Here is a 9781-nt window from a genome sequence, read left to right on the forward strand (position 1 = left end):
TTAAAAGTTCATACCAAGTTGCCATGCTATATGCTTCATGCTATAGTTCTGGCGTGGTTATAGTCGAAATTCATCCTTCCGGCGTGTAGGTCGTCACCTTCACCGTTGAAATTCTATGCTAATTTCGTTAGGTTCTTTCGCTGAGGTTGGCTTAGTTCTGTAGGTGGTCTTTGTCCTTTCAACGTGGGGGACCGCAAGTTCCTCACGTCCTTGAAACAGGAATTTACATTTTCGTAACAGGCCTTATATAGTGGTGGAAAGAAGAAGCATGTTTCATAGTTTACAACCCATGTCTGTCACTGGGCGGGGCCTCTGAGTGAGCAGAGTGGTGTTCTTATGACAAAACCGTTCTCTCATTAAAAAAGCTAAAAAATTACATTTAATCTTTTCACAAATAGTTTTATATTTTAAACATTTAAATTGCACAACAATTCCATTGTGAAATCTGATAACTAGAATGTGAGACTTTCCAAGATACAGGTTTATGTTCGTCCTACATCAGTAATCATGTCTCAGACGCCAACTGATCTGACATCATATTTCATATAAGTCCCAACGCATATTTTCCAACCGAAATTTGGTTCCGTTTCCACCTTTGATCTTCAAGAATTCTCTATTTACAAAGGGCTTTTCAAGAAGTCAACTCTATAGAGTAGAGAGCAGAAACGGGGGGTATTTATGGTGGTCATACACCTCCCCCATCAGGCCAATATCATGACACCGCCTGATTGGAGGACTTGGAGGTGGAAAAATAAATAAAACCATTTTTACTTCTATTTTTTACAGCTATTTGTCCATGTAACGGCAAGGTACATGTAATGTACAGATAAATATATATAAATACATATATAATATAATATATATAATATATATTCAGTGCTTCGTAAGTCTTCAGACCCCTTGACTTTTTTCCACATTTTGTTACTTTACAGCCTTATTCTAAAAATGTATTAAATTGTTGTTTTTCCTCATCAATCTACACACAATACCCCCATAATGACATCACAATACCCCATAAATGACATCACAAACCCCCATATAATGACATCACAATTACCCCATAATGACAAAGCAAAACAGGTTTTTAGAATTTGTTGAAAAAAACAAAAACGTTTTGTTTAAGCACCTTTGGCAGCGGATTACAGCATTGAGTCTTCTTGGGTATGACACTACAAGCTTGGCACACCTGTATTTGGGAGGTTTCTCCATTCTTCTCTGCAGGATCCTCTCAACTCTGTTCAGGTTGGATGGGGAGGCGTCGCGGCACAAGCTATTTCTCAGATCTTTCCAGAGATGTTCGATCGGGTTCAAGTCTGGGCTCTGGCTGGGCCACCAAGGACATTCAGAGACTTGTCCTGAAGCCACTGCTGCTGTTGTCTTGGCTGTGTGCTTAGGGTCGTTGTCCTGTTGGAAGGTAAACCTTCACCCCAGTCTGAGGTCCTGAGTGCTCTTGAGCAGTAGGTTCATCAAAGGATCTCTCTGTACTTTGCTCCTGTTCATTTTCCTCGATCCGACTAGTCTCCCAGTCCTGCTGCTGGAAAAACATCCCCACAACATGAATGCTGACACCCCCATGCTTCACATAAGAAGATGGTGCCAGGTTTCCTCCTGATGTGAGCTTGCATTCAGTGCCAAAGAGTTCAATCTGGTTTCATCAGACCAGAGAGTCTTTATTTCTCATGGTCTGAGAGTTTTAAGGTGCCTTTTTGGAAACTCCAAGCGGCTGCCATAAAGGCCTGATTGGTGGAGTTCTGCAGAGATGATCCTTCTGGAAGGTTCTCCTCTCTCCACAGAGGAACTCTGGAACTCTGTCGGAGTGACCATCGAGTTCTTGGTCACCTCCCTGACAAAGGCCCCTCTCCCCAATTGCTCAGTTTGGCCAGGAAGAGTCTTGGCAGTTCCAAACTTCTTCCATTTAAGAATGATGGAGGCCACTGCAGACAATTTTTGGTACCCTTCCCCAGATCTTTGCATCGACACAATCCTGTCTTGAGCTCTATTGACAATTTCCTTCTACCTCGTGGCTTGTGTTTTGCTCTGACATCACTGTCAACTGTTGGGACCTTTATATAGACAGGTGTGTGCCTTTCCATCACATGTCCAATCAATTGGATTTATTTATTTATTTATTTATTTAACCTTTATTTAACCAGGTAGGCAAATTGAGAACACGTTCCTCAATTTACAATTGCGACCTGGCCCAAGATAAAGCAAAAGCAGTTCGAACACATACAAACAAAACATAGTTACACATGGAGTAAAACAAACATATAGTCAATAATACAGTGAAACAAAATAAGTCTATATTACAATGTGAGCAAGTGAGGTGAGATAAGGGAGCGGTGAAAGGCAAACAAATATATGTATAAAATAAATAAAAATATAAAAGCCATGGAGGTTGAGGTGAATAACAACACAGCAAGTAAAAATAAAAACTAAAAAAAAATTAAATAAAACTAAAAAAAAACTGGAATGGTTGGTTTGCAGCGGAAGAAAAGTGCCAAAGTAGAGGACAGAAAATAATGGGGTGCAAAGGAGCAAAATAAATTATAAATAAAAATACAGTAGGTAAAGAAGTAAGTTTGTTTGGGCTAAATTTGTAGATGGGTTATGTTACAGGTGCAGTACATCTATGAGCTGCCTCTGACCAGCTGTGCTTAAAAAGCTAAGTGAGGGAGATAGGTGTGTCCAATTTCAGAGATTTTTGTAAGTCGTTCCAGTCATTGGCAGAGAGAACTGGAAGGAGAGGCGTCCAAAGGAAGAATTGGTTTTGGGGGTGACTAGAGAGATTATACCTGCTGGAGCGGCGTGCTACAGATAGGTGCGCTATGGTGGACCAGCGAGCAGAGATAAGGGGGGAACTTTACCTGCAGGGTTCTTGGTAAATATGACCTTGGAACCAGTGGGTTTTGGCGACGAGTATGAAGCGAGGGCCCAGCCAACGAGAGTGTACAGGTCGCAGTTGTGGTGGTAAGTATATGGGCTTTTGGTGACAAAACGGATGGCACTGTGGATTAAGACTGCATCCAATGTATTGAGTAGGGTTTTGAGGCTATTTTGTAAATGACATCACCGAAGTCGCGAGGATTGGTAGGATTATGGTCAGTTTTACAAAGGGTAAATGTTTGGCAGCATGAGTAAAGGATGCTTTGTTGCGGATAGGAAGCCAATTCTAGATTGGGAAAAACCTTTGGATTGGAGATGTTTTGATGTGAGTCTGGAAGGAGAGTTTGACAGTCTAACCAGACACCTAGCGTATTTGTAGTTGTCCACATATTCTTAAGTCAGGAAACCGTCCAAATAGTGATGTTGGACAGGGCGGGCAGGGGCAGCAGCGATCGGTTGGAAGAGCATGCATTTGGTTTTACTTGTATTTAAGAAGGCAGTTTGGAGGCCACGGAAGGAGAGTTGTATGGCATTGAAGCTCGCCTGGAGAGTTGTTAACACACAGTGGGTACAAAAGAAGGGCCAGAAGTATACAGAATAGGTGGTCGTCTGCGTAGAGGTGGATCAGAGAATCACCTCAGCAGCAAGAGCGACATCATTGATGTATACAGAGAAGAGAGTCGGTCAAGAATGGAACCCTGTGGCACCCCATAGAGACTGCCAGAGGCCGGACAACAGACCCTCCGATTTTGACACACTGAACTCGATCAAGAAGTAGTTGGTGAACCAGGCGAGGCAATCATTAGAGAAACCAAGGCTTGTCGAGTCTGCCATGAGGGATTTGTGTGATTGACAGAGTCAAAAGCCTTGGCCAGGTCAATGAATACGGCTGCACAGTATTGTTTCCTTATCTGATGGCGGTTTACGATGTCGTTTATGACCTTGAGCGTGCTGAGTGCACCCATGACCAGCTCTGAAACCAGATTGCATAGCGGGAAAGGTGTGGTGGTGGATTCGAATGGTCGGTAATCTGTTTGGTTGACTTGGCTTTCGAAGACTTAAAAGGCAGGGTAGGATAGATATAGGTCTGTAGCAGTTAGGGTCAAGGGTGTTCCCCCCCTTTGAAGAGGGGGATAACCGCAGCTGCTTTCCAATCTTTGGGATCTCGGACGACACGAAAGAGAGGTTGAAGAGGCTAGTAATAGGGGTGGCAACAATTTCAGCAGATAGTTTTTAGAAAGAAAGGGTCCAGATTATCTAGCCCGGCTGATTTGTTAAGGGTCCGATTTTGCAGCTCATTTAGGACATCAGCTGACTGTATTTGGGAAAGAGAAATGGGGGAAGCTTGGGCGAGTAGCAGAGGGGAGGCAGTGCTGTTGCCCTGGGTAGGGGCAGCCAGATGGAAAGCATGGCCAGCCGTGGAAAAATGCTTATTGAAGTTCTCAATTATAGTGGATTTGTCGGTGGTGACAGTGTTTCCTATCTTCAGAGCGGTTGGAAGCTGGGAGGAGGTGTTCTTATTCTCCATGGACTTTACGGTGTCCCAGAATTTTTTGAAATTTGTGTTTGCAGGAAGCAAATTTCTGCTTGAAAAAGCTAGCCTTGGCTGTTCTAACTGCCTGTGTATATGGTTTCCTGGCTTCCCTGAAAAGTTGCATATCACGGGGGCTGTTCGATGCTAATGCAGAACGCCATAGGATGTTTTTCTGTTGGTTAAAGGGCAGTCAGGTCAGGAGAGAACCAAGGGCTATATCTGTTCCTGGTTCTAAATTTCTTTGAAATGGGGCATGCTTATTCAAGATGGTGAGGAGGCATTTTTAAAAAATGACCAGGCATCCTCTACTGACGGGATGAGATCGATATCCTTCCAGGATACCCCGGCCAGGTCGATTAGAAAGGCCTGCTCGCTGAAGTGTTTCAGGGAGCGTGTTGACAGTGATGAGTGGAGGTCGTTTGACCGCTGACCCATTACGGATACAGGCAATGAGGCATGATGTCGCTGAGATCTTGGTTGAAAACAGCAGAGGTGTAATTTGGAGGGCAAGTTTGTTAGGATGATATCTATGAGGGTACCCGAGTTTACGGAATTGGGGTGGTACCTTGGTAGGTTCATTGATAATTTGTGTGAGATTGAGGGCATCAAGCTTAGATTGTTAGGGTGGCTGGGGTTTTGAGCATGTTCAAATTTAGGTCGCCTAGCAGCACGAACTCTGAAGATAGATGGGGGGCAATCAGTTCACATATAGTGTCCCAGAGCACAGCTGGGGGCAGGGGTGGTCTATAGCAGGCGGCAACGGTGAGAGACTTGTTTTTAGAGAGGTGGATTTTTAAAAGTAGAAGTTCAAATTGTTTGGGAACAGACCTGGATAGTAAGACAGAACTCTGCAGGCAGTCTTTGCAGTAGATTGCCAACACCGCCCCCCTTTGGCCGTTCTATCTTGTCTGAAAATCTTGTAATTGGGGATGAAAATATTCTGAGTTTTTTGGTGGTCTTTCTAAGCCAGGATTCAGACACGGCTAAAACATGCGGGTTGGCAGAGTGTGCTAAAAGCAGTGAACAAAACAAAACTTAGGGAGGAGGCTTCTAATGTTAACATGCATGAAGCCAAGGCATTACGGTTACAGAAGTCATCAAAAGAGAGCGGCCTGGGGAATAGGAGTGGAGCCAGGTACTGCAGGGCCTGGATTCACCTCTACATCACCAGAGGAACAGAGGAGGAGTAGGATAAGGGTACGGCTAAAAGCCTATGAGAATGGTCGCTATAGCTACTAGAGCAGAGAGTAAGAGGAGTTTCTGGGGGGCGATAAAATAGTTTAAAGGAATAATGTACAGACAAAGGTATGGTAGGATGTGAATACAGTGGAGGTATAGACCTAGGTATTGAGTGATGATGAGAGAGATAATGTCTCTAGAAACATCATGAACCAGGTGATGTCATCGCATATGTGGGTGGTGGAACTGAGAGGTTGGATATGGTATTAGTGAACAGGGCTAGAATCTCTACAGTGAAATAAGCCAATAAACATTAACCAGAACAGCAATGGACAAGGCATATTTACATTAAGGAGAGTTTTACCACAGGTGGACTCCCATCAAGTTGTAGAAACATCTCAAGGATGATCAATGAAAACAGTATGCACCAGAGCTCAATTTCGAGTCTCGTAGCAAGGGTCTGAAATACTGTATTTACGATAGCATAGCTGCCTACGGCCCGATAGAGACACACAATATTTTTTGATCCTCAGTCTTCCCGCTCTTTCATTCAAAACCCAATCCCCTTTCCAGCCGTCATATATGTTCCGTCCGCTAGGGACGTTTTCCTTTATGACATAATTTGTAATCAATGTATGATCCATTCTGTGTAGATGTAATTCTGTGTGATTATTTAGGTATTTAGTAAATARATAATTAAACCACATTTTGTATTGCTCATTCAACTTGTTAGCCAGGGTTCGTGAAGATAACCATGAATTTACAACTTTCAGTTGAGACTAAATAAGGTGACGATTAATATTGACGAATCTATTGAGGTAAAAGATTACCAGGTCTTTAAGAGTTTATTTGGAAGATAACAAACAGCTCTATAAACATTATTTCGTGGTGCCCCGACTTTCTAGTTAATTACATTTACCTGATCAGCTTAATCAGGTAATATTAATTACAGAAAAATGATTTTATAGAATAGCATGTCATATCACTTAATCCGGCCAAAGACACGACAGGGGTGTTATACATATATTTGTTCACGTGATTAGAAATGACGCATGAAATAGTATCTGATAGTTCTTTCGGCAAATGTTAACGCGGATCTATTACTTAGAAATGAGACCAAAAAATCACAACAACAAAAAAGGGCACACTAGCCTATTACTACACGGAGTAGTGAAGAGTTTGATTGTGATTACCTGGGGATGTTGTAGAGGGGGGACATTCTGAAGCAGGCCACAACAGCTTTGCGTCGTTGTTTAGAAAGCAGCTTGTGCCAGACCATCTTCTTGGACTTGTACGGATGCTCCGTCTGGGGAGATAGGGTCAAGGGTCAAGGGTCAAGAGTTTCCCAGACTGATGACCCCTAGTCCCGTGTGGCTCAGTTGGTAGAGCATGGCGCTTGCAACGCCAGGGTTGTGGGTTCATTCCCCACGGGGGGACCAGGATGAATATGTATTGAATTTCCATTTGTGTCGCTTCTGGATAAGAGTGTCTGCTAAATGACTTAAATGTAATTGTAGACGATTGACAAGGTCGTTGAAAAATTCTGTGGTGTGAAAGGTGTGTGTGTGGTGTGTGTGTGTCGATGTAGTGTCAGTACTCACCACCTCTATGTGGTAGAGGACAGCGGGAGACTCTTGGACTCTCTGACCACCTTCTGAGGGTCCTCAGCGTCCTCAGCCTTTGCCTGACGTCTCCTTATACAGCGCCATCTGCCAGCGCATTGACGGGTTCCTCCACCTACACACAGCCAAAGAGTCCAAACACACCCATGGTCACCCATGCACAGCACACACAGTATAGACCAACGACATTGAAAATGCTACTCCCATTAATATATATAGCATAGTACCGTGAAACGTTTCTTTATTTTTTTAGTATTTTTCTACAACTCGTAGAATAATAGTGAAGACATCAAAATTATAACAACACATCGCGTAGTAATCAAAAAAACTCGTTAAAACAAATAATATATTTTTATATTTGAGATTCTTCAAAGTAGCCATCCTGAGATACAGCTTTGCACTCCTCTTGGCATTCTCTCAACCGATTCATGAGGTAGTCACCTGGAATGCATTTCAATTAACAGGTGTGCCTTGTTAAATGTTAATTTGTGGAATTTCTTTCCTTCTTAATGCGTTTGAGCCAATCAGTTTTGTCTGTGACAATGTAGGGTGTGTTCACGTTCCTGACCTGTTTTCTTGTTTTTGTATTGTGTTTAGTTTGGTCAGGGCGTGAGTTTGGGGTGGGCATTCTATGTTATGCGTTTCTATGTTTAGGTTCATTGTCTATTGGCCTGATATGGTTCTCAATTCAGGGACAGGTGTTTTACGTTTCCTCTGATTGAGAACCATATTAAGGTAGGCTGTTCTCACTGTTTGTTTTGTGGGTGATTGTGTTCCTGTGTCTGTGTATGTGTATGTCGCACCACACGGGACTGTTTCGTTTGTGCTAGTTCTTGTACCTGTTCGTTCGTTCTTCGTGTTTTAAGTAATTCTTATGTTCAGGTCGGTCTACGTCGTTTTTTGTTTTGTAATTTTCCAAGGTTTTCGTGTTCGTCTTTATTTAACATGAATTCATTTATTGTCTTCATACAAGCTGCGTTTTGGTCCGATCCCTACTCCTTCTCCTCATCGAGGAGGAGGAAGAATATGACAGCCGTTACAGGGTGGGTATACAGAAGATAGCCCCATTTGGTATAAATACCAAGTCCATTATTATGGCAAGAACAGCTCAAATAAGCAAAGGGAAACGACACCCATCATACTTTAAGACATGGTGGTCCAGTCAACGCGGAACATTTTCAGAGAACTTTTAAGTTTCTTCAAGGTCGCTGTTGCAAAAACCATCAAGCGCTATGATGAAAACTGGCTCTCATGAGGATCGCCACAGGAAACGGAAGACCCAGAGTTACTCTGCTGCAGAGGATAGCGTTCATTAGCGTTACCAGCCTCAGATTGCAGCCGCAAATAAATGCTTCACACAGAGTTCAAGTAACAGAACACATCTCACACATCAACGTTTCAGAGGAGACTGCGTGAATCAGGCTTTCATTGTCGAATTGCTGCAAAGAAACCACTATTAAAGGACCAATAAGAAAAGAGACTTGCTTGGGCCAAGAAACCGACGCAATGGCACTTAGAGCTGGTGAAATCTGTCCTTTGGTCTGAGATGAGTCCAAACTGGAGATTTTTGGCTCCAAACCGTTGCGAGATGCAGAGTAGGTGAACGGAATGATCTTCGCCATGTGTGGTTCCCACCATGAAGCATGGCGGAGGAGGTGTGATGGTGTAGGGGTGCTTTGCTGGTGACACTGTCTGTGATTTATTTGAATTAAGGCACACTTAACCAGCATGGCTACCACAGGCATTTTGCAGCGATACGCCATCCCCTTCGGTTTGTGCTTATTGGGACTATCATTGCCTTTCAACGGACAATAACCCAAAAACACTTGTTGTGTTAAGGGAATATTTGACCAACAAGGAGAGTAGGAGTGCTGCATCATATGCTGGCCTTCACAATCACCCGACCTCAACCCAGTTGAGATGGACTGGGATGAGTTGGACCGCAGAGTGAAGGGAGCATCCAACAAGTGCTCAGCATATGTGAGAACTCCTTCAATACTGTAGGAAAGCATTTCCAGGTAAAGCTGGTTGGAAATGCAAGAGTGTGCAAAGCTGTCATCAAAGGCAAAGGTGGCTACTTTGAAGAATCTCAAAATTAAAATATATTTTGATTTGTTACACTTTTTTTTGGTTACTACATGATTCCATATGTGTTATTTCATGGTTTTGATATCTTGACTATTATTCTATCAAATGTAGAAGGTGTGTCCAACTTTTGACTGGTGCTGTACCTTACAGGTAATGTATTGTTTTGGCACAAAACCTAATCTAGGTGGTGATTCTACTCCACTCTTGCCCTGCAGATGCATGTTGTTCTGTAGAAACTCTCTTACCTCTTCATTCTGTCTTATCTGTAGTTTAGAATATCCTTGTTGGAGGGGTCAATTGCAGTCAATCAGATATCAAAGTTAAAAGCAAAAAGCATGTGATGATCTTGTTTTGTTTGTGTTTTTCTGTGTGTGTGTAGTGTGTATGTGCATAGTGTGCGTGAGCGTCTGTGTGTGTGTGTCTTCCACTACAGGCTGTAGCGTATCTTGGCCAAGTTAATCAGTTCCTGGTC

At 43.0% G+C, this 9781-nt stretch overlaps 1 pseudogene; it reads right to left on the reverse strand.

Annotated features, from left to right (window-relative positions):
- The window catches only part of LOC112078065 (ryanodine receptor 1-like), a 19280-nt pseudogene extending 9718 nt beyond the window's left edge, over nucleotides 1-9562 (reverse strand).
- Between the last annotated feature and the right edge of the window lie 219 nt (nucleotides 9563-9781).

The sequence above is a fragment of the Salvelinus sp. IW2-2015 genome, unplaced genomic scaffold, assembly GCF_002910315.2.
Source record: "Salvelinus sp. IW2-2015 unplaced genomic scaffold, ASM291031v2 Un_scaffold5211, whole genome shotgun sequence".
In the NCBI taxonomy this organism is placed as follows: domain Eukaryota; kingdom Metazoa; phylum Chordata; class Actinopteri; order Salmoniformes; family Salmonidae; genus Salvelinus; species Salvelinus sp. IW2-2015.